Here is a 20,964-nt window from a genome sequence, read left to right as displayed (position 1 = left end):
TGTCTAATATAATATAGTAATTTATATTTAAATTATTGGTTTCTAGAAAATATAATTAGTAAAACGTATTCTATTATTAATATAATTAGTATACATATTATTATAATTAGTATAACTAAATATTTGTCTTATTTTTTTTTTAAACATCATTGTCTTTCAATTTTCTAAATAATTTAATTTCTATCTTTTGTACTTAATTTTAATCTGTAGAGTTTATTTTCTTAAGTAGTAGATTGTAATAAAATAAATTTAGGTAAAAAATTTTTTTTCAATAATCAGTTTTTTTTTTCTGAATTTCATTTTGTTGTTTAAAAGAGTGATGCATATGAGAGCATTTATTGTGGAGGAATTTTTATGGTTTTTTGGTTTTCATTTGGATGGTTTTCATTTTGGAAGCATATGTTACATAAATTCTGTTGTCTAAAGAAATCTTTAAACATTTTATTTTGATAAGGTAACAACTGAACACGTTTCAAAATTAATCTCTCATAAAGAACAAGTTTTGTATGGTACTTTTATTTACAGAGAAACATTTCAGGCAAAGAGTTTTTCCTAAAATACAATTGCAGTGCTTTTGAATCAATATTAAAAAAATCTGTTTTTGTGTTTGCAATACAAACCTTGTTACTGGGAGTTTTATTTTTCTGAGTGCAGTTTATAAAATTATTTACTTGGGAGCAAACATAAATCAAGTATACAAGCCCTATTTTGTGTTTATATAATTGTTAATTATTATTAGGTATATTATTTTTTCTATTATTTTTTATCAAGTGGTAAAAACGTTGTGTTAATATATCTTATTTACATAACTAGGTTTCCTGTAATTAGTATATAGTGTATGATTTTCCAGTTTTAAGTTAATTAGTAATAATATAAATTTTTTTAATTTATGCACAAGAAACACATTTTTTTATTCAAGCATATGTAACTGTGTAAGTTATTTAGTCCATGAGCTAAACGCAATACCAGTGTGGTGTTTTATTAGGTCTTAAATATGTTAAGGTTTCTTGCATGTTAGTTAATTTTTTTTTATATGTTTATATTTTTGTTGTTTCTTATCCTAACAACCATGAGAAACGTTTGCTATTTTAAATTAGTTTTTATTTATTTTTTTGTAATATTTATTGTGGAAACTTTGCCTGATATGAGAATAGAAATATTTTTGTAAAATCTTTTATAATTGAATATTTTGCTTTCCATCAAATTTTCTGCTTTAGGTTAACTCATTATTTTTCTTCTATTGTGTTCAAGGCTCTCTTGTATATCCTTCTCTCCCTGATAACTCTCATTTTGAGGAAATGTTTTTAGGGTATATGGAAGAGATAGATAAGAGGGGTGCAGACTGTTTCCCCTAAATCCCCCCCTTTTCCGTTGCCTAGCAACAAAGCGCAGAGAAGTCCCCTCCCCGCCGGGGGCGCATGCGTTGTGGGCGTAATTCCGGCTTTTCTAATTCGATTTGGCATTGCTGAATATTTCTCTTTTTTCTAGTCCCCTTCTTCGTTCCATTCTATTTTATGCTCTCTCTCCCTTTTGGCATCTTTTCATGCATTCGTTCGCTCTTTAGAATATTTAGCTCTGAGGATTCTCGATCTGCCATTGGTTGGCTGTGAGCGTGACGTGCTTTCGTACTCTGCCTCATTAAATGCGCTATGGTTGCATTTGGAATGTATTCATGCATGTCTAGAGGCGGTGGGGAAGGCGAGAAGTAGCTCCGAAGAAATTAAATATGGAGAAAGAGAGATAGTAACACTGTTCTATTCTATTTCTTTCTTTCTGTATCTCTGTTCGTTTTTGTCTTTCGTTTGTGTTGATTTGTACGCCCCCATTATTTTGGATATTCTATTTTCTCAATTTATTTTTAATATTATTTTAATGTTATTCTCACGTGGAATTTTTTCATCAGTCAGGGTGGCCAGGGAAAGCCTGGAAAAATACAGGGAATTTAAAAATAACAGGGAAAATGTAGGGAATTTTTTATTTTTTTCCCCTTACTAAATGGGAATTTTGTTTCTTAATTTTGTCTTTTAAAAAATGTTAACCACTCGAATCTTTATCTATGGAATATTTAACCATGGTATTTCAGCCGTACTAAACTATTTCATTTACTATAGCATTATTTAAGCATGTTCAGCTGTTTTTAAAGCGATTAAAACTAATTAATATAGTTAACCCAGTATAGCTCACACAAGAGCTCAGTAATTGTTGTTTCCTCTTAATATATTGTGTATAATATGTACAGGGAAAACACAGGGATTTTTTTTTTCTCCAGATTTGAGTGCTGTCAGTTCTAGGACGGAAAACCCTCTATGGTGTATGTTTGTTTCTAGAGGATGAAGCAGATTCTTAGACTTGCTACTTATGGACTTAAAAGATCAAACGTGCCAGTTAAAATTGAAATCAATTTTCCTCTATTGAAATTTGTACTTCGTAAATAATAATTTCTTTTTCTTCGAGATTTTCTGGTCAATGCTGCTTGTTTTAAAAGTTTCTCCGGAAGGCAATAATTAGCATTTTTAAGTTAACGAGAGCATAGAGTTTAAATATTTGAATAACTTTTTCGAGGAATCCCAACATTTTACGATCTTGCATTCTATTTTATTTTTATGAAAGAGAAAAGGAAACGCGAAGTGATCTGTGATATATAATATCACTACAGAATCTTTTGTTGCGACCTGCATTTAGTTTAGAATTCTCTAAATGGAGGTACATTTTCCTTATCTGTATCTTTGGCTGGTGTTTTCAGTATTTTGTGTCAAATATGCTTGCAACAGTGAACACAAACATTTTGATTTTAAACCAATTTTTTATGATTTTTATTTATACTGTACACAAAAATTTCGCAGAAGCATACTAATTTTACAATAAATGATAAAATATATTTTAATTAATATAAAACTTCAAAATTGCAGAAAAGTGAGATTTTATAGGAAGTCCAGTGCGACACACCGTTCCTTTTCCATTTTACCTCTTGTTCTGACTTAGTAAGAGTACTGAATATCAACTTACTTCCTTATTAATTTTATTATAAATCGATGAAATTTATAAATAATCGAATTTTACATACTTCATAAGCATTGAATTTTAGCATAAAATTTATTTCTCTTTTTTTCCTGAAAATCACTCGTGTGACAGCTAGTTTTTTAGAGCTAGTTTTAAGTACCAAATTATAGACATTTTTCAATTTCATGCTATTCTAAAAAAATATTTATGCAGTATTTCAATTAAAAAAAATTATGTTCTGCATAAATTAAGCAAAATAACTACTCGCTACAATTTTAAATCGATAATAATACTTAAATTTTGTTTTGATGAATTTGTTGGATTTATATTCTAATTAATAAATTTAGATTATGAAAAGTCATTAAATGGTTTTTATAGTACCACTCACATACGACTGATAATCATAGAATTATATCGCTAAATTGTATATTGTGAACTTTTCATTAAATTTAACTTTTCTTTGTTTAAAAAAAGAATTTTTTTTCCTTCAAGTTTTAGAAAATTAATGGGGGGGGGGGGCGTTNAATTAATGTTGGGGGGGGGGGACGTTGCCCACACTCTGTGCCCCTCCCTAATGTCTACGATTTTAAAGGATAATTGCACAATTTTTTTTAAAAGAATATCTGTGATATGTCTATTTTTTATTTTAGTATATATTTGTTATATATCTTTTATATCAGAAATAAATTTTTTTTTAATTTTTAGCTAACACTTAAGCTTAAATCTTAGGGTATATATATTTTTAAGTTTGTTACACTTTTAATTTTTATTAACACGCTTTTTTCAAAACGATTCAAAATAATAGCATTCTTTTATTATTATACTAAGTCATGCTTTTTTTTAAATAAAATATTAAGTTTTAGCCGAAATTGGAATGCTGTGTTAAAATTTTAATTAGCATGAAAACGAAAAATGTGTACATTTTGATACGCTTTGCCAAAGACCTTTTAAAAATTATAGATATCATCTTATTCAACACCATTTTTAAACTAGTTTTAACATTTTTGTTTCTCAGTCTCGTTCTTTTATAATCATGTATGAATTTGATGGCGTTTAGGTGTCAAATTTTACATATTCTATACAGGATCAAACCTTAATTTAATGATACTTGTAATTCGTCTACTAATTTTTCCTATGTAAAGTTTTTCCTCCATAAAAGTTATCTTGTATTTGCGCTTTAAATCAGTGGTGGCACATGACCTGAAAATGTGTGCTAGACAACTGTATATCTTGATCCTAATTTAATAAAAACCAACGTTTTCACAATTAATTCTACCCCAATCTTTGGCAGTCCGTAGCGTGTGATAACGCCATTCGTTTTTCATGATTCAAAATTTCATGATTTTTGATAATTTTCAAAAATAATGCCACAAGTTTTTTTTTTTTTTTTTGACGTGACGGTTAAAACAAGATAAAAAAAAAAGTCAATTGTCAAAAACTTTCCAACCATGCTTAATTATGATATTCCTTTAAAGTGCTTAAAAATATTTTTTGAGTGTTTAAATGGTGCTTATTTTTTGTTGAATAATTTGGCTACGCACCCTGTTAAATTTACAGCAAATCTGGGCCCTGTCATGAATCCAAGCGTCGTTATGCTTTAACATAGAACTGATTTTTCCGAAAGAATGTAAAATTATAGGGATTTTTTTCGACGACAGGGATATTGGTGTCTTACATAAGCATTGCTCATTTTTTTCCTGTCATCTTAAATAATCGGATTTCAAACCAATTTCCCCCTTAATTGATTACATAATATGTGTACGATCCCTAGCACTCATAAATTAACACGTTCTAAGTGTGTCCTTGAAATCATTAAGATTTCATTTTTTTTATTGCAAATCTATTCATCAGATCGCAAGTTAATCAGAGTGATTCTTCCCTTTCTTTTTCTCCTATTTTATTATGTAGAGGAATTGGCGATAATATTTATCTTGAATTTTAGTAAGGGCGCAAGTTTGTTTTGTACGAATAATTTGGCTTGATTCCAGTTGGAGCATAGTCCAATTTAACATCAATTACAGCTCTTACTTAACATACCATCCAAATTGATAGATATACTGATATTAATGAATATTGAACGGGGTTTTTAATCTTGAACATTTGACTTTCTTATTATTTTTAAAAAATAAGTATTTTTATTTAGGCATTGTATAGCAAGATGTTTTTGGATGAAAATGAAATTAGTAAAATTTATCGTATCCATTAGCAATTAATAAAATTTATTAAAACTATTAAAAAGTAAAGAGTATTATATTCGTATACTTTCAAAAAAGTTTCAATAATTACGTGTAATATTCTTGAAAAAAACAATAATAAACGAATACATCTAATACAAAGGTCATTAGATGGAAAATCCTTTTTATGACCCTCATATTAAACTTTTTTTTAAAAAAAGAAGGAAAAAAGATGATGATTTCCCTATCTTACATGCAATAAGCTTAACCAGTTTTTTGTGCTTATTTAAGAGACTACATTTTGTACATAAAATTTTTATTGAAGAAAACTTTATCACAGTTACACTAAAAAAGAAAAAAAAAAAAAAACATTGAAGACCTGAGATTTCCCTAAGTTTTTCTTAAATTAACACGCCTTTTCTAAGTTTTTTTCGACATTTTTGTAAGGGTGGTGGAACTTATGGTCTTTATATTGATTTTTTTTTCAAAGTAAAAATAAATGTTTGAAATTAGCTCACTAATTTACACTGAACGAAATGTAATAATACGAAATGTAAAAATGCAAACTTATTAGTTCACTGTTACATTAAAAAAAAAAAGATTAAAGACATAAGATTTCCCTAAATTTTCCTTAAATTAGCACGCCTTTTATAATTTTTTTCAGCAATTTTGTACGTGTGGTGGAAACTGTCACCTTTATATTGAACTTTTTTTTTTTCTAAATAAAAATAAATGTCTCAAATTAGCTCACTATTTTACACTGAACGAAACGTAATATCAAATGTTATTTGCATGCATGTGGTGTGTATTTTACCTAAATGTGTGGCGGAATTATTTATCCCTGGCCTCATTCACGGTTTTGTGTGAAAAGGAAAGAAAGAAATATGGCTTAGTGGAGGTCTCTTTCTGAGAAAAGAAACAGCACGTGTTCTGGAATGACTGGCTGCCCTTTTGTGTCTTTCTATTTGTGGACAAGCTCTCTCTATCTCCCCTTCAGGGGAATAAATAATGCTCCCAAGCTAGGCTCTTTTTCCTGCATTTTGTGTACTCAGAAGAAAGGCTTTAGTCATCGATTTCCAGTTAATACTTTCTTATTATGTCCATTTGAAAGAGTTAAACACGCACCTGCATTTTACTCTTTTTATAGAAAAATTTTATAATTATAAATTGTTCAGATATTTTCGAAGATTTCAAAAATTGTATGCAAAATTCGTAGTGATTCTGATTTGTCAGCCTTATTGTTCCAAAAATACAGTTCCAAATACTGATTTTTTTTAAAAAAAATTCTAAATAGCAGACAACTACTGTAATTAAGCAAGTATTCCTGTTTTAATTTGTTTGCAATTTAATATTTAAAAAGAGATAAAAAATCAACATTTGATATTTCGTACTTTACACTTGATTTTTATGAGTTTATTTTTTTCTGTACTTTACTAACATTCGTACTTCAAAAAACACCTACGATGCGTAAAATTTATTGCAATCTGAATTTAAGAACTAAAGCCCACTCGTGTATATTCTCGATAAAAATACACTTGATTATTAATACAATTTGTGAAGATTTTTTGACAATTTAGGTAATTGTACTAGTTGACAAATTAGGTAATTCGAGGCGTCAGTGAGAAAAAAGAGAAGAAAAAAAAATGGACTTCTTATTGTTAATTTTACTCTTTGCATATTTCGCTATATCTTCGATAACTTTTTAAGTGAATTTAAAAAAAAAATTATTCACAATTATAAAATTTGTTTATTTAAAGTTAATTCTTTTTTTTTTTTTTAAAAATCTTAGTTAATATTTTTGTCGTTATTTTATTTAAAAATAGTCGAATTTTTTTAATTTTTTTTTATTTATTGTAATTGTAAAATTTTTGTATTTTGAAACGTAAAGTTACTTTTAAAAATTGTAATTTTGCATTTCAAAATACGAAATTTTAACTAAATCGGTGGAATTGCTCTTGAGAAATTAAATTTTTAAAAAAAGTCGCATTTATCCTTTATGTGGCTTCATTTTTTTCCCCTTCCAATTTTTAGCTTTTGGGTTTGATTGATCTTTATAGATTATCCCTTAACTATTAAGTGAAATATAATTGAACAGGAGGTCACGTGTGTTCTTCAAAATTCTTTCGCCGAGGGAAATAAAAAACGCCACAGTTTGAGTGCCTTATACTTAGGCAAAGCGATTATTCTAAACTATTTTGTACTATCTTACCGTAAAGAATTATCTGGAAATCAGAGTGGTCAAATACTTTCAATATGAGTTACTACACTTTTTTAATAATCGCTTATTACGCGACATTTTTCCACTTTCGCTTATTACACGACATTTTTCCATTTAGAAATTATCAAAATCAATAACTAATTATCAATGTTTGCAAATATTTATGAGTTCAGGTAATGCAGCGTTTTAGTAACCTTTTGAATATTAACTCTTTGCTTACGTTATACTATACCGTAGCGTCACATGTTGTACCAGACCAGGGGTCTGTCCAGACATTTTGTGAAAGGTCCGTTTTTGCAAAATTGTGAAAAAATTACTCGTAACTTTTGAATCTAAAATAAACGTTAAGTCACATTCTTTCAACCAGGGTTCGCTTCTGTGAATTTGTGCGAATGGGGCCCGTTATTGCGAAAAAAAATTTTTCAGGGAATTTTTAAATTGTAAAGACATACAAGATTATGCTTAAAGCTGTAAAATTATAATTAAAAAAAATTTAATTTTAAAAAATAAACAGCAATTGCAGCTACTAAATTAGCGATGCAACATATAAATANTTTTTTTTTTTTTCCTTCATGTTGACGTTTTGTGTTATTTTGAAAATTAGCACTGAAGGCCGTAACAGATGGTAGCAGAAACTTCACCAACAATCACGAATAACTGTTGAAAACTCACAGCAGTTATGAAAATAGCAGTGATAACGATGGCTTTATTTTAAGCGACAACAGAGCCTTCGAAAAACTGCCTTAACTGTTATCAAGCCCACAACACCTAGAAGTTGCAACTTTATATCTTAAAAAAACAAACCTTGATGTGGCGAATATAATCATACCTCTCTGAAACGATTATTATTTACGTCAAATATTCATTACCTGAAGCTCTAGCTACTGGTTAATGTGCGGTGTTAACTGTTAACGACGGGATATCGTTCATAATTTTACCTTTTTTTACTACTGAGCTCTATAAGTAGCTGTTGACCTCCTTGAATGGGATTTTTTACCTCCGTTAACCGAAAAACCAGAGAAAAAAAAATCGATGATCGTGTGCAGACGACATAAAAAAATAAAATAAATAAAGTCTATTTTCTTCCGCATTCCATCAGATGTCGACGACATAATGTTCTTTTTTGGGTTGTGTACTTTTTTCTCCGCCTCATTTGTGCCTAGACATTTAATATCCTCCCTGCTTTGACCAATGATTGATCGGAAGACCGAAAAATTGCCGGTCTTTTATTAGAGAGCCTTGTAACCTTTTTCAGCGATGACCGGAACGACTTCTTCTCTCCCTGCTGAGCCTTGGCGATCATCAGGCCAGATACAGGAAAATGTGATTTGTCTGGTGGAAAAGAGCTGCTGTGTTGTTCATTTCTCTGGGGGCATTTGTCCCTTGGGGGTAAAGAGGAGTGTAACTTTAACCTTTCGGATTTCGTTCTTACTAATCTCTTGGAATAGAAAAGGATTAGCGGTGCACGCGGAGTATTGTTTTTATCCCTTGTGCACTTTAGTTATTGTATTGCATTGCTGAGGGGGAATATTGTAGAAAAACGTCTGAGATGGGAACGATTGCCAGGGGGATTGTAATCGAAAATTAGAGAAACGCTTTATTAGATAAAAAAAAATTAGGGAAAATAAGCTTGGAAGTGAATAAGGGGTCGTTCAAAAATGTATCTAGTCATGTTTTGGGCAATTTTGGACACTTTTACACTTGCAAGTGTCTGTCCAGACATTTTGTGAAAGGTCCGTTTTTCGTGAAATTGTGAAAAAATTACTCACATTCTTTCAACCAGGGTCCGCTTTTATGAATTTGTGCAAATAGGGTCCGGTTATTGCAAAAACCTTTTTCAAGGAGTTATTTAAATTATAAATAGATACAAGATTATGCTCGGCACTGTAAAATTATAATAAAAAAATTAAATTTTCAAAAATAAACAACAATTGCTGCTTCTAAATTAGAGATGCAACATACAAATATTTCGTATTTAGCCTATGCTGAACACAGAATACTCATTTCGGACGAATAATGGAAGAATTGTCTGCCGAAAACAAAACTTAATTCGTTTACATCCATCTTTCTTGTTTCCTAGCCTGGGAAGGGTTTATTCGATTAACAAAACAATAATGAAGGTAAACAAATTTGTGAAGGGTCCGTTTTTAAGTTAAAATATTTTGTGAAGGGTCCGTTTTTATGAAAAGATATTTTGTGAAGGATCCGTTAACGGACCCAAATTTCTGCTAAACGGACCCCTGACTTGCCAGCAATAATAAGCAATTCACAATTCCCTACTCATATTTACAAAAGAAAGTTGCTGTACCAACTTGTTCTTAACTTTGAATTTTGATGTAGTGTTTTAATTTTAGTATTAAATTTTAATTAAAGTTTGCATAAGACAAGTACTTTTGCATACAATTACTTTGCATAAAACAAGGATTACATTTTCAGGGTTAAAACCTGTAACCTTGCAACTTTTTCTTTCCCCAGATTTTATTTTAAAATTGAAATCTTTCCAAGTGTAATTCTTTTCCAACTTATTTTGTTAAAAAAGTTTTTGGTTGCTTACTTTTTTGAGAAAAAAGAAAAGGAATTTTAATCTCTTACGGAAGTGTTTGTTTCTCATTATCCTTCTTCTTCCTTGCCAGCAAAAACAAACAAATTGTAAAATCCTCTCGTTTGACGTTTACGTAATGTTTGAACTACTCCCAATTGCTTATCATAACTTAGAATTTAAAATAACTAGTTATGTATCTTTATTCAGATTACTTATTTATTTTAATCTTTTTAAATTGCATTGTAATTGTATTTTTTTTATCTTATATAGAGTATTAAGTATAAGTAAATAAGCATACAGGACATTGATCTTTAATTTAATCTGAACAGTCCGTAAAAAAAATTAACCCAACTACTTTGAATAACTTATGATCAAATAAATGTATCTTCACGTTCTGAGACTCAATCTTAAAGGTTCGAAAGGGTGACCTCAAAATACGCTTATTAATTAATGCAGACGATAAAACGTATTTTCTCTGAATAAGCATGCCTTTTTCCCCTACGGATTTGGATTATATTTTAATTTCAGTTCATCATAAAAATCAAATTTGTTTTATCATTTTTCATTAATTTTTTTAAAGAAAATTTTCTTTTTAGCAATGTTTTACATAATCTTTGGAAAATATACATTCAGAAATAAAATATTAATGCAGACTGACTTTGGTAGACAAAAGTCACCCATTTATACTCTGAAAAATGTTGGTAAAACTTTATATAATGAAATGGTAAATATAAAAGCAATTTAACTGAAAGTAAAATTTTCATTGAAATTCCAGAGGACGTGGTTATGGGTTTCATAATAATAAAAGTCATTCTGTCAAACATTTTGCGAAACATTTTTTGTAAAATTGTGAAAAAACTATTCATAATTTGTGAATATAAAATAAGCATAAGTCACATTCTTTCAACCTGGGTCCTGCTTTTGTGAATTTGTGTAAATAGGGTCCTGTTATTTCAAAAATTGCTAAAAACCTTTTCAAGAAGTTTTTAAATTGTAAAATACAAGATTGTGCTCAACAATTCCGGCTACTAAATTAGAAATGCAGCATACAAATTTTTGGTATTTAGCCTATACTGCTCAGCACAGAATATTAATTTCGGACGAATAATGGAAACAAAATCACTCACATTTTTAATAATTTCAATTAACATATTTTAAATAACTTAGATATGTATTACTTTTAATGTGTTGCGTAAACTTAAACAATTCTTAAATTTATAATATTTTATTTGAAAAATTGTAATACATAATATTCTATAAATTAATTTTATGAATAAATATAAATTGATCAATTATTTATTTACAAGAAAGAAATTATGATTTAATATTAATAAGTAGGAGCACACGATGTTTGTAAAAGTAGAAATATTTTCTTAGAATACTACATTTGGAATTTAAACTTAGGGAAACTTAGTTTGTCTCTAACCATCTTTCTCTCCACAACCGGGAAGGGTTTACTCGATTAACAAAACAATAATGAAGATAAACAAATTTTTATACGATTATTTTTACGATACGATTATTTTTATGAAAAGATATTTAGTGAAGGGTCCGTTAACGGACCCAAATTTCTTCTAAACAGACCCCTGATGTGTCTTTCCATGATTGTCATGTTCAATAGTTATAGTCTATATTTCGATAATATCTTAATCTTATTCTTTATGCAAGTATGTAGAATAGTTGGGATTATTCCTGACTTTTTGTAAAAGTCTTGTTTTAGTGTGTAAAATTTTTATAGTTTTGTGATTGAGTAAAATTTGGCTTCTACTTATGTGATTTCATGAAAAATTCCCTAAACTATAGTGGTTTGCTTAGTGCTATATTATGTAAGGTCCTGTTTTTAGAGTATGGAAAAATAAGGTCCTGTTTTTATATAAAAAAAGGAAAAATAAAATGAATGGAATTATAATGAATTAAAATAAAGCAATTAATAATAAAATGACACATCTTTTAAGAAGTTTTTAAATTATGAGTTCAAGAAGAATCCGTTTTCCAAAATAAGAATTTTGAAGATTCCATTCTCAAAATATAAAATATTCTGTATTTAAAAGGTTTGTTTTTATGACAAAACAATTTATGAAAAATCGTTTTTATGATAAAATACTTTGTGAAGACCGTTGAGATAAAATAAATTATGTAAGGCCGTTTTTATGATAAAATTCTTTGCAAATTCTTTTTAAAATTAAATAATCTGTGAAGGGCCATTTTTATACTAAAATATTTTGTGAAAAACTTGTTTTTAGAATAAAATAATGTGTGAATGGTCCGTTAACGGATCCAAATTTCTGTTAGTTTCTATTTAAATTTAAAATTTGGCAACTCTACGTTGAAAGCCATACCCTTATCAATGTTTGTTTCTAAATGTTGGATATATCTACACTTCCGAAAATTAGTTTTTGTTAATTATTTTGTTATTTTTTTAATATTAAACACCTTTTTAGTCTATCGATTTTTCTGTGCCGAAATGCTTATTGTTTAATTGTTGTATTTCATTAGCTTTTTAATTAAATGCAATATTCTTGTTTTGATAGAGAAGTTTTAATGCCTCATTTATTCTCTTAAGAGCACACTCAAAATTTATCCTCGTCTTTATTATTCCAGGAATTCCCTTTTCCGAGTCTGAGTCAACCTTTCAGTTGAATGGGATCAGTTTTGTTTGAATTAGGGATTATTATACCGGATCTAATTATGAGGAAATCTACTCTCTGTATAACGACTCTTTAATGTTTGCTTAGGGTGGATGTTATGGTACAAGTAGACGTAATAATATTCTAATAAATCTGCTGTAAAATTTGTTTTTAAATAAGCGGTTATTTTATAGATTAGTGGACATAGTATGAAATCGGAATCCTCCCCAGCTTCGAATTTTATGTTAAATTATTTTGATTTTCGTCCTTTCGTTCATTTAAATTCTCAATAGGTTCTTTAACGACGTAATACTTTTAAATAAAATTATAATTATAATAATAGTAAAATTTATAAAATAAGCTGATAAGAATAAATACAGGATTTGTTTTATTAGGTTGATGAAATGTGAAATGCTATTTGACAATTATCTAAACTTTTAATGTTTTTTTTTTCCCTTCAAAAGTTTAAAACATTTAAACTTGTTTATTGAGTTTTATAATCAAACTGAACATGATTTTTACAGGCAATTTAAAATTACTTTAGATCTTTTAAAATTTTATTTTATTATTGCTTTATTAAATTGATGAAAACTGATTTGGATAATATCGATGAATCATCTCAGTCGATGCAAAGGCAAATATATTTTTACAAATTAAGCTTTCTTTTTGAAATGCTGATTCAAAAAATATTATTTCATTAGGTTAATAGAAATATTTATGATATTAATTTAGAATTGTCAGAAAAAAAGACTGTAGAATTCTAAAATGCAATTTATATCTCAACTATTCTAATTAGGCAATGACTTGGCATTTTACCTGTTTCGAAATATAATGCTTGACTGAGTATAGTCACCATTTTTTTTTTGTGAAAATTAAATAGCATCATTAGCATCTGTCCTCTCTTATTTATATTTGTATGATGATTTGCGTGGGGTATAACTCAGAGTAATTTGCAGGGGTCGATCAAGACAAATATGGGCATAGCCCTACCGAAGTTTCTAGAACCTTTACTAAGTATCTCCACCGTTAGTTTAGCATTTTTTAAGGTCTTTAAAATTCGTTTTCTTTTCTTTTAATTCGGGAGAAACATTCTTAGAAGCTTTGAAAATAGGCTGCAAAAAATAAAAACGCCAAGAACCATATGATAATACTACTATATTAAATTAACTATCTAAAAGTGCTTAAATAAGGAAATGTACCAACTCTATATAACCCATTTCAAGATATAAATAAAGTAATTTTACTTCAGTATTCTGAAAATTCGTTATTGAGTTAAAAATCTGGAATGTAAGTTAAAAAAATTAATTTTTATTTACTTTTATTTTTGAAAAATACAATTTTTTTAAATCTATATGTATAGATATCGGAAAAATATCTTGAAATTGTTTGGTTATTTATTTAAGTTCTTCTAAAAGGAAGTTTAAAATGAAAGAAAACTTTTATATACGAAAATTTTTTAAAATATCACAATTTCTAGTATTATTTACAACATGATTTAGTTTTTGGCATTTAAACAAAAACAATTAGCTTCTGCTCCCTGTCTCTTTCAGGGACCAGGAGCTAAAAGTTTTCGATGATTCCGATTTCAGCTTCGCTCCCAAATAATAAGCTCCAGTTCTGGCTTCACTATGGCAACGGCGATTTTAATTTACATTTATGCGCGATTAGAGTTTTAAATTTTAATTTGAAATTTTCATTATAAAAAGAAACAAAAAATAGTGACATAATCACGAGCTCATCAGTAAATATAAATTTGATTCAATTCACTGTTAAGTTATGTGATCATTCTTAAATCATTAAAATGTATTTTAATGCTGAAAATAGTCTTTCTGCAGCTACTTGGCTAGCGAGTAGTGCTTCTTAAATGTCGGTGAGATACAATAAATTGCTGGATAATTGCTCGAGCATGGAAAAATTTTAGTCCCAGCTCCAGGGACGACACAACTCTGATCTCTTTTAAACTAAAACTCTTTTAAAAAAGAACAGTGCTATCCGTTAAAAATATGCATTTCCCCATTTTTTTAATTAATTAATTTTTTTATTCTCCTATGTACCTAAAGAAAGGCTCAATTTACAAACTGTATGGTGCTAATCACCATACACTTAGTAAAAAAAAAATAATTATGTTGTTTATTGTGAGATGTAATAAAACGCCTGAAAAGGTTATTTGTCCGTAAAAAAAACAGTCTGTGCCCTAGTTGTAGGCGAATGAGGATGATGCAAAAGGACAGTGTTGAGGTTTTATTAAAAAGGAAGAGAGATGCGCTCTCTCGAAAAGATATATATATGAAACATCCCCCCCTCTCCTTCATCTCTTAATCTCCCGTCTGAAAATCGATTTCTCATTTTGGGACAGGAAGCTTCTGTCTCTTCCCAGAATGCTCTCTTCTCTCTCTCCCCTTCCCCCTACTCTCCTAATAACTTAGGATTGGGAAATGCTCTGCTCTCTGCACGTATGTGGGTGTTCGTTTCGAACTTGGCTGCAGGGTCTGCATAAGCATTCGTTTGTTTTACGGAAAAATCTTCGGATTGAAGTGCGGGGGCGATAGGATATTCATCCATTTGTATTCGACTGTTCATTTTTTTGAAATATTTTCTTTATTGCGTTTTCGAGCATTCTGAATTTAATTAGAATGTCGAAGCGAATGCAGAAAGTTGGTATTAGCAATCAAGGGAAAAATCCTTTCGTATTTCATTTCGTTCCTCCCTCTCTCTGTACTTTTGTTATTTGTTTCTAACCCCCCTCTCTCTTTATGAAGGGGAAAAAAAAACGAAGATATGTACTAAATAAATATTTTATACATCATGTCTGGTGTCTGAATAAAAAAAGTACTGTAATTCGTTAGAGCATTCAAAATTTAAAAAAAAAAAATACGCATGTTTTAAAATTTTTAAATGACGACGGCTAAAATATGAAGTTTAAATTATAAGAAAAATTAAGTTATAAGAAAAAATATGAATTTAAATTGTGAATATCTAATCGGTGTTACCCCTATTTCATAGACATGGAAGCAAATAACAGTGTAAGAAATATAAAGTCCAATATCCCGTTAGAATAATAAGTCCAATTTTCCAATTCCCCACTCCCAGTATCATGAGTAATTCTAATTAAATAAAAATACTAATTAATATTTTATACATCAAGTCTAGTGTCCGAATAAAAAAAGTAATTCGTTAGAGCATTCAAAATTAGAAAAAAAAAAAAAAAAAAACAATAGTAGGTTATCCCTAGTAGTCCATGCCTGTTCAACATTTGATTAATAGTTCAAAATTCTTAAAATGGAACTAAAAAGCATGTAAATCCATATTTCATAAAAGTTGAGAATATCTATCAAAAAACACATCTTTATCATTGAATTTAATCAATTAAAAAATTTAAAATGTCTACTTTTTTAAAATTAAGTGATTAAACTCTATGAAGGCTACATTAACACAACAATACAGAGCCCAAAACAGGAAGCCTGAGCCTTTATGCACCTTAAACCATATTTTCAATCTAACCCTATAAGGTAAACTAAAAAATTATCTGTATAGCAAGATTGTATAAAGCAAAAAGTTAAACAAGTTCAATATAAAATAACTATGATTTGCCCTTGCTTGTATGTACAAATTGCATAAAAATACAGCTGACTAAAATAGTTTTTAAAAAAAGAGGATAAAATAAACTTATTTAAAAAGAATATTTTAGGGAATGTTCATGGATAAAAAATATTAATTCTTTTGCTAATTTTGAAAAGTAATATGGGAAAGAAGTTCTTTTTCACATTAAATTTTTAAAACACTATAAAAAATCAAAATGTCATTTTAATAACTTAAAATATAATTTTCAAAATGTTTTCATTAGAAAATAGAGATGTATTAATGACTTTTATTAACCATATCAGAGTCACAGATCCCTATTCAATTGTCTTTTTCTAAGGTCTTGCAACTAAAACAATATATAACAGAGCATTTTATTTTTAACGTAGCTGCCAAAATAAAAGAAAAAATAATTGGTAGATTTAATAAACAATTTATGCAAATTAATGCACATGTATGAAATGGCTGACGCCTTCATGTCATAAATTTTCATAAAATTTTTTGTAGAAAAGATTTTGATGAAAAAAGGGTAAAATATTTTTCAGAATTTGTAGAATAAAACTGAGATTAAGCAGCCATTTTGAACTTTGACTCAAATTAAGTTACAAATGGTAACTCATATTTTTATTTATGACCAATTTTTTAAATATAATTTAAATAACCTAAAATACCTATACATATATATATATAAAAGNCAAAAGTGAATACCTAATCCTTTAAACATAAATATGCTTTTAATACTGATAAATAATATTTTTGCATAGGAATAAATATGGCAATATTAAAAAATAATAATTTTTCTTAAAAAAAATACTAAATTTGTTCAAAAATTAACCTTTTATTTTTCACAATATTTTTTTTAAAAATTTTTTATAATTTCTGCATTAAAAATAAATATCTGCATCTGATAAAAAAAGACATCTATTTTTAAAAAAATTGTTTTTAAATATATTAGTTGATATTGAAAATACAAAATAACTGAACAATGTATGAACAGTTTTGAAGGGCATAACATCAGTTTCAGTTACTGACCCTGGTGATGTATCACCACTATGCAAAAAGAATTGAACATGACTGAAATAAAAGTATTCTTGAATACTATAGATAAATAAACCTGTTTATGACGAACCAAGCACTTAGTCCCTAATATTTTAACCTGTATGGCAAGGCCAAACTTCAGTTATGTACTATTGAATGAGAGGACCAATTGAACTTGATTACTAATTAATCTTCCTTTGTTTAAATTGAAGAGTCAAACAATATAAATAAAACATTATACTTTTAAAAACAAATATTCTCTAGTATATTAAATTATCAATATGTTATTAGTTCTATGTTTATTTTAACTCTTAAATATTGTTCAGATAAAATTGTGACATAATTTGAGTAAAAGGGTTTTGGACAGTTTAAGACAGTTTTGAACAAAGGGGTTTTGGACAGGACGGATTAAACCAGGGTTTAAACCGTGGATTAATCCATTCTGTCCTAAACCTTGCCAACCCTGCTTTAAAAGTATGCTGTACCATATTTTAAGATGTACTTTTAATGGTGAATATTGAATTAGTAATTTCAAACGTGGTTCGTAACCCTATACTCTCGTCATTTTGCCATTTTAGGTTTCGTAATTTCAGCTACATAATCTCCCTTTTACAAAACGTATAATTAAGAAAAATAAAATGAATAAATAAAATAAAACTGGTTGTAGAAACCATGCAGCATGGCAGAGGGCTTTGCAGATTATTCTGGAAATTACTTTTCATTTCAGATTTTTGAAGGGAAAAAAAAATTATGGTTGAAAATTCCAAAGAAAAAGTAAGAGAAAATTAAACGAAAATGAAGCTTTAGTAAAAAGAATTAATCTGTAACTTTTCTGTAGAATTTGATTATTTCTTATAGTTTCAATAAGTTAAAGAAAATGAATGATTTTCAAACAAATTGACTTTTAAAAATTTGAGATTTCGAAACTAAATAAAAAGAAAATAGAACAAAAAAGTTTTGCAGTCCGAAAAATTACTTGGTTACAGGTTGATTTTTTTAAAGATAATTTACTAATTTGTCTATTTTTAAATTTTTGATAAATATCTTCGTTTTTGTGTCATTTGTGTTGCAAGAATTTCTTAGCATCTGAATTAGTTTTAATCTGTGCAAAACTTTTTTTTTGCACATAAACTCTATCGATAATTAATGACGTTTGCTAATTTTGCATATGGAGCACTAAACTATTTACGTACAGGTTTTGCACCGTAATTTTAAAACATAAAATCGAATGGAAATGTTAGACTTAAAAGTTTTTTTTTTTAAACATTGAACTGTTTTTTTGTTACTAAAATATCAAACGATTTTTGGGACAGAAATGAAAAAAATAAAATAAATGGGATGGAGTTTGCATCGGAGAGAAAGAACCGCGAGTTAATGGAAAATGGTGAAATTATTTATCTATCTCATTTAGGTCTTTTTAATCTCTCTTTTAAGAGTTCGGCACTATCAATCTACAGGCAGACATTCACCCATCCATTCATCCAAGCATTCATACATGCATCCATAGAATCGTGCTGATATAATCCCTATTCCCCTACACATGCACCAGGAAGCCAGACAGAGACCTTGATTGTTACTGGCAGGGTGCCAGAACGACGGTAAAAGGCGTGGCTTGGAAACGTCATGCTGTAGGGAAAAAAAGTCTCTCTTCTTCTTCTTTTTGTAGGGATTACTGCACTCATCAGTTCCCTTATCTTTGCCATCTGAGATATTTTTGTTTGCTCGGGTGAGAAATATTCTTTCCTATTTGTGTAGAAGGAAATAGGTTGTTGAAATAAGGGCTAAGGCAGTCCCTGAAATAGAGCAAGTTTTCTTTCTGGAAGCATTCTAATCATGCACTTAATTCTGTCTAGATATGCATTACGTTTTTTTTTACCTCTAGAAAATCGTTTAGTAAATTGTAGATTATATCAAAGGCAGATTCATGTAATACGCAAATCTCAAATTGAACAACATTTTTTTCAGGAAATTTCTCAAAGACCAACCTACTTTGATTTCATCTGTAGTCGTACGCGGAACTGGTGAAGTCTGCTTACTATACAATTTGCACTGATATCAAGTTTTGGAATACTTTAGTGTATGCCAAAATTGTCTTTTGTGGACCCGCGATACTGACAAAGCGGACCCTTGTGGCTCGCGTGGCCTCAACTTAAAAACCTCTAGACTTTATAATTGCTTTCTATTCCCTTTCAATAACTGTTGTTGAATAGGGGGGATCATATGATAAATCATATCCCAGTTGTTATCAACTTATTTTTATCCAAACCCTTTTTTTCACTATTGCTAAAGACTAATTTCCGTCAGGTAAGAGCTCATTCACCATTCAAATTTTGGTACACCAATATATAGTTTTAATTTCATTTCTTGTAGACTAATTTTCTAAGCAAATTAAAACTATACTTCAATATTAAGGGGGGGGGAGAGGGTATTATAACTAACCAATATGTTATCAGTCAGTCACTTTTTGTCTTATGGGTTGCCTCTGTGATTTTTGTTGTGTTTTCGCTATTTCTTGAATACGCGGTGTAGCTTTTTGATTGTGGATCATCTTTCAGTGCAAGTAATTTATGCAGCAAAACGTCAAGGTCTTCATTAACTAATAAAACTAAATGGATTTCGAACTAAATTTAATTTCTTATCAAAGTCAGGAAAGCGTACCTGGCAAACTACATGGATTTAGAATTAAATTTAAATTTAATTTCTTATCAGAGTCAGGAAAGCATACCTGACAAACTAAATGGATTTAGAACTAAATTTAAATTTATTTTCTTATCAGAGTCAAAGTCAGGAAAATATACCTGGCAAACTAAATGAATTTGGAATTAAATTAATTTTCTGAAAATAGATAGGGATCTGCAAGAGAAATCAAGTGCAACCCCCTCTGAAACTTAGAATTTCGCCCTTATTTCTTGTTAAATATTTACATGTATATGCAGTTAGGTTTTATCTTATCTTTTAAATGATGTTTGTTTGTATCAAATTTATCAGTTCAAACTTAGAATAGTCGGAATATTCTTGTTTCCGTTGTTTGAATAATTAAAAAAAAGTAAAGAAATAAAAAGTCAATTTATAATTAAAAATATTAAAATATTTATTATAATCTCTTAATAGTTTATATATATATATATATATATAAAACAGTCAAATACGACTCTGTTAAAAGCATTTAAGAACAAATAATACTTCTGAGTTTCTTTTAAAGAAAAAAATTGGAAGGAATGATTTATTCCTCCATTTAAAAAGTCACTAAAAGGTTTTTCTGGTCTGCAAAAAGTGAAGATTTCCATTTGCTGTAACATGGCATTACTCAATTTTACCTCATTTATCTTAATCAACTCGACAGAAATTTCAAACAGCTCTGAACAAATATTACAGGACCGATGTCTGTAATCTTGCGTGTTATTTTTTAAATATAAGTGTTTACCGTTTGAATAAAAAAAAAGGCCTTAAATATTCATCAAACATGTACATAGTAATTACACGTTAATTTTTCTTTAATGGTTATTTTATGCGCATATTTCGGTTATATGTAAGTTGAATCTCTGACTTATAAGAACAGTTTTATTTGATTCGAGTTTTATTTTTAATGCAATGGGATATCGTGACGTTGTGTGGATATCTCGATACTGATTGGTTGTTGAATGAAACGTGGCATTTCCTTACGTTAGTAATTGTTCGTTCCCATACTATTTCGAGTAAGGCAAGTCCTCCAAGTATCAATTCTCTTAAGTGACACATTCTATATTCTTTCACTAATATTTCAATTCTTTCACTGTATATTTCTTA

The 20,964-nt window shown here is 28.7% G+C and overlaps 1 protein-coding gene across 3 annotated transcripts in view; it reads left to right on the top strand.

Moving 5' to 3' along the window:
- LOC107444248 (polycomb group protein Psc) overlaps window positions 1-20,964 on the top strand; it is a 185,079-nt gene that overhangs the window by 129,421 nt on the left and 34,694 nt on the right. The window lies entirely within an intron of this gene.

The sequence above is a fragment of the Parasteatoda tepidariorum genome, chromosome 1 (genome assembly GCF_043381705.1).
Source record: "Parasteatoda tepidariorum isolate YZ-2023 chromosome 1, CAS_Ptep_4.0, whole genome shotgun sequence".
Taxonomy (NCBI): domain Eukaryota; kingdom Metazoa; phylum Arthropoda; class Arachnida; order Araneae; family Theridiidae; genus Parasteatoda; species Parasteatoda tepidariorum.
Note: the sequence above shows the minus strand (reverse complement) of the source record. Positions and strands in the feature narration are given on the sequence as shown.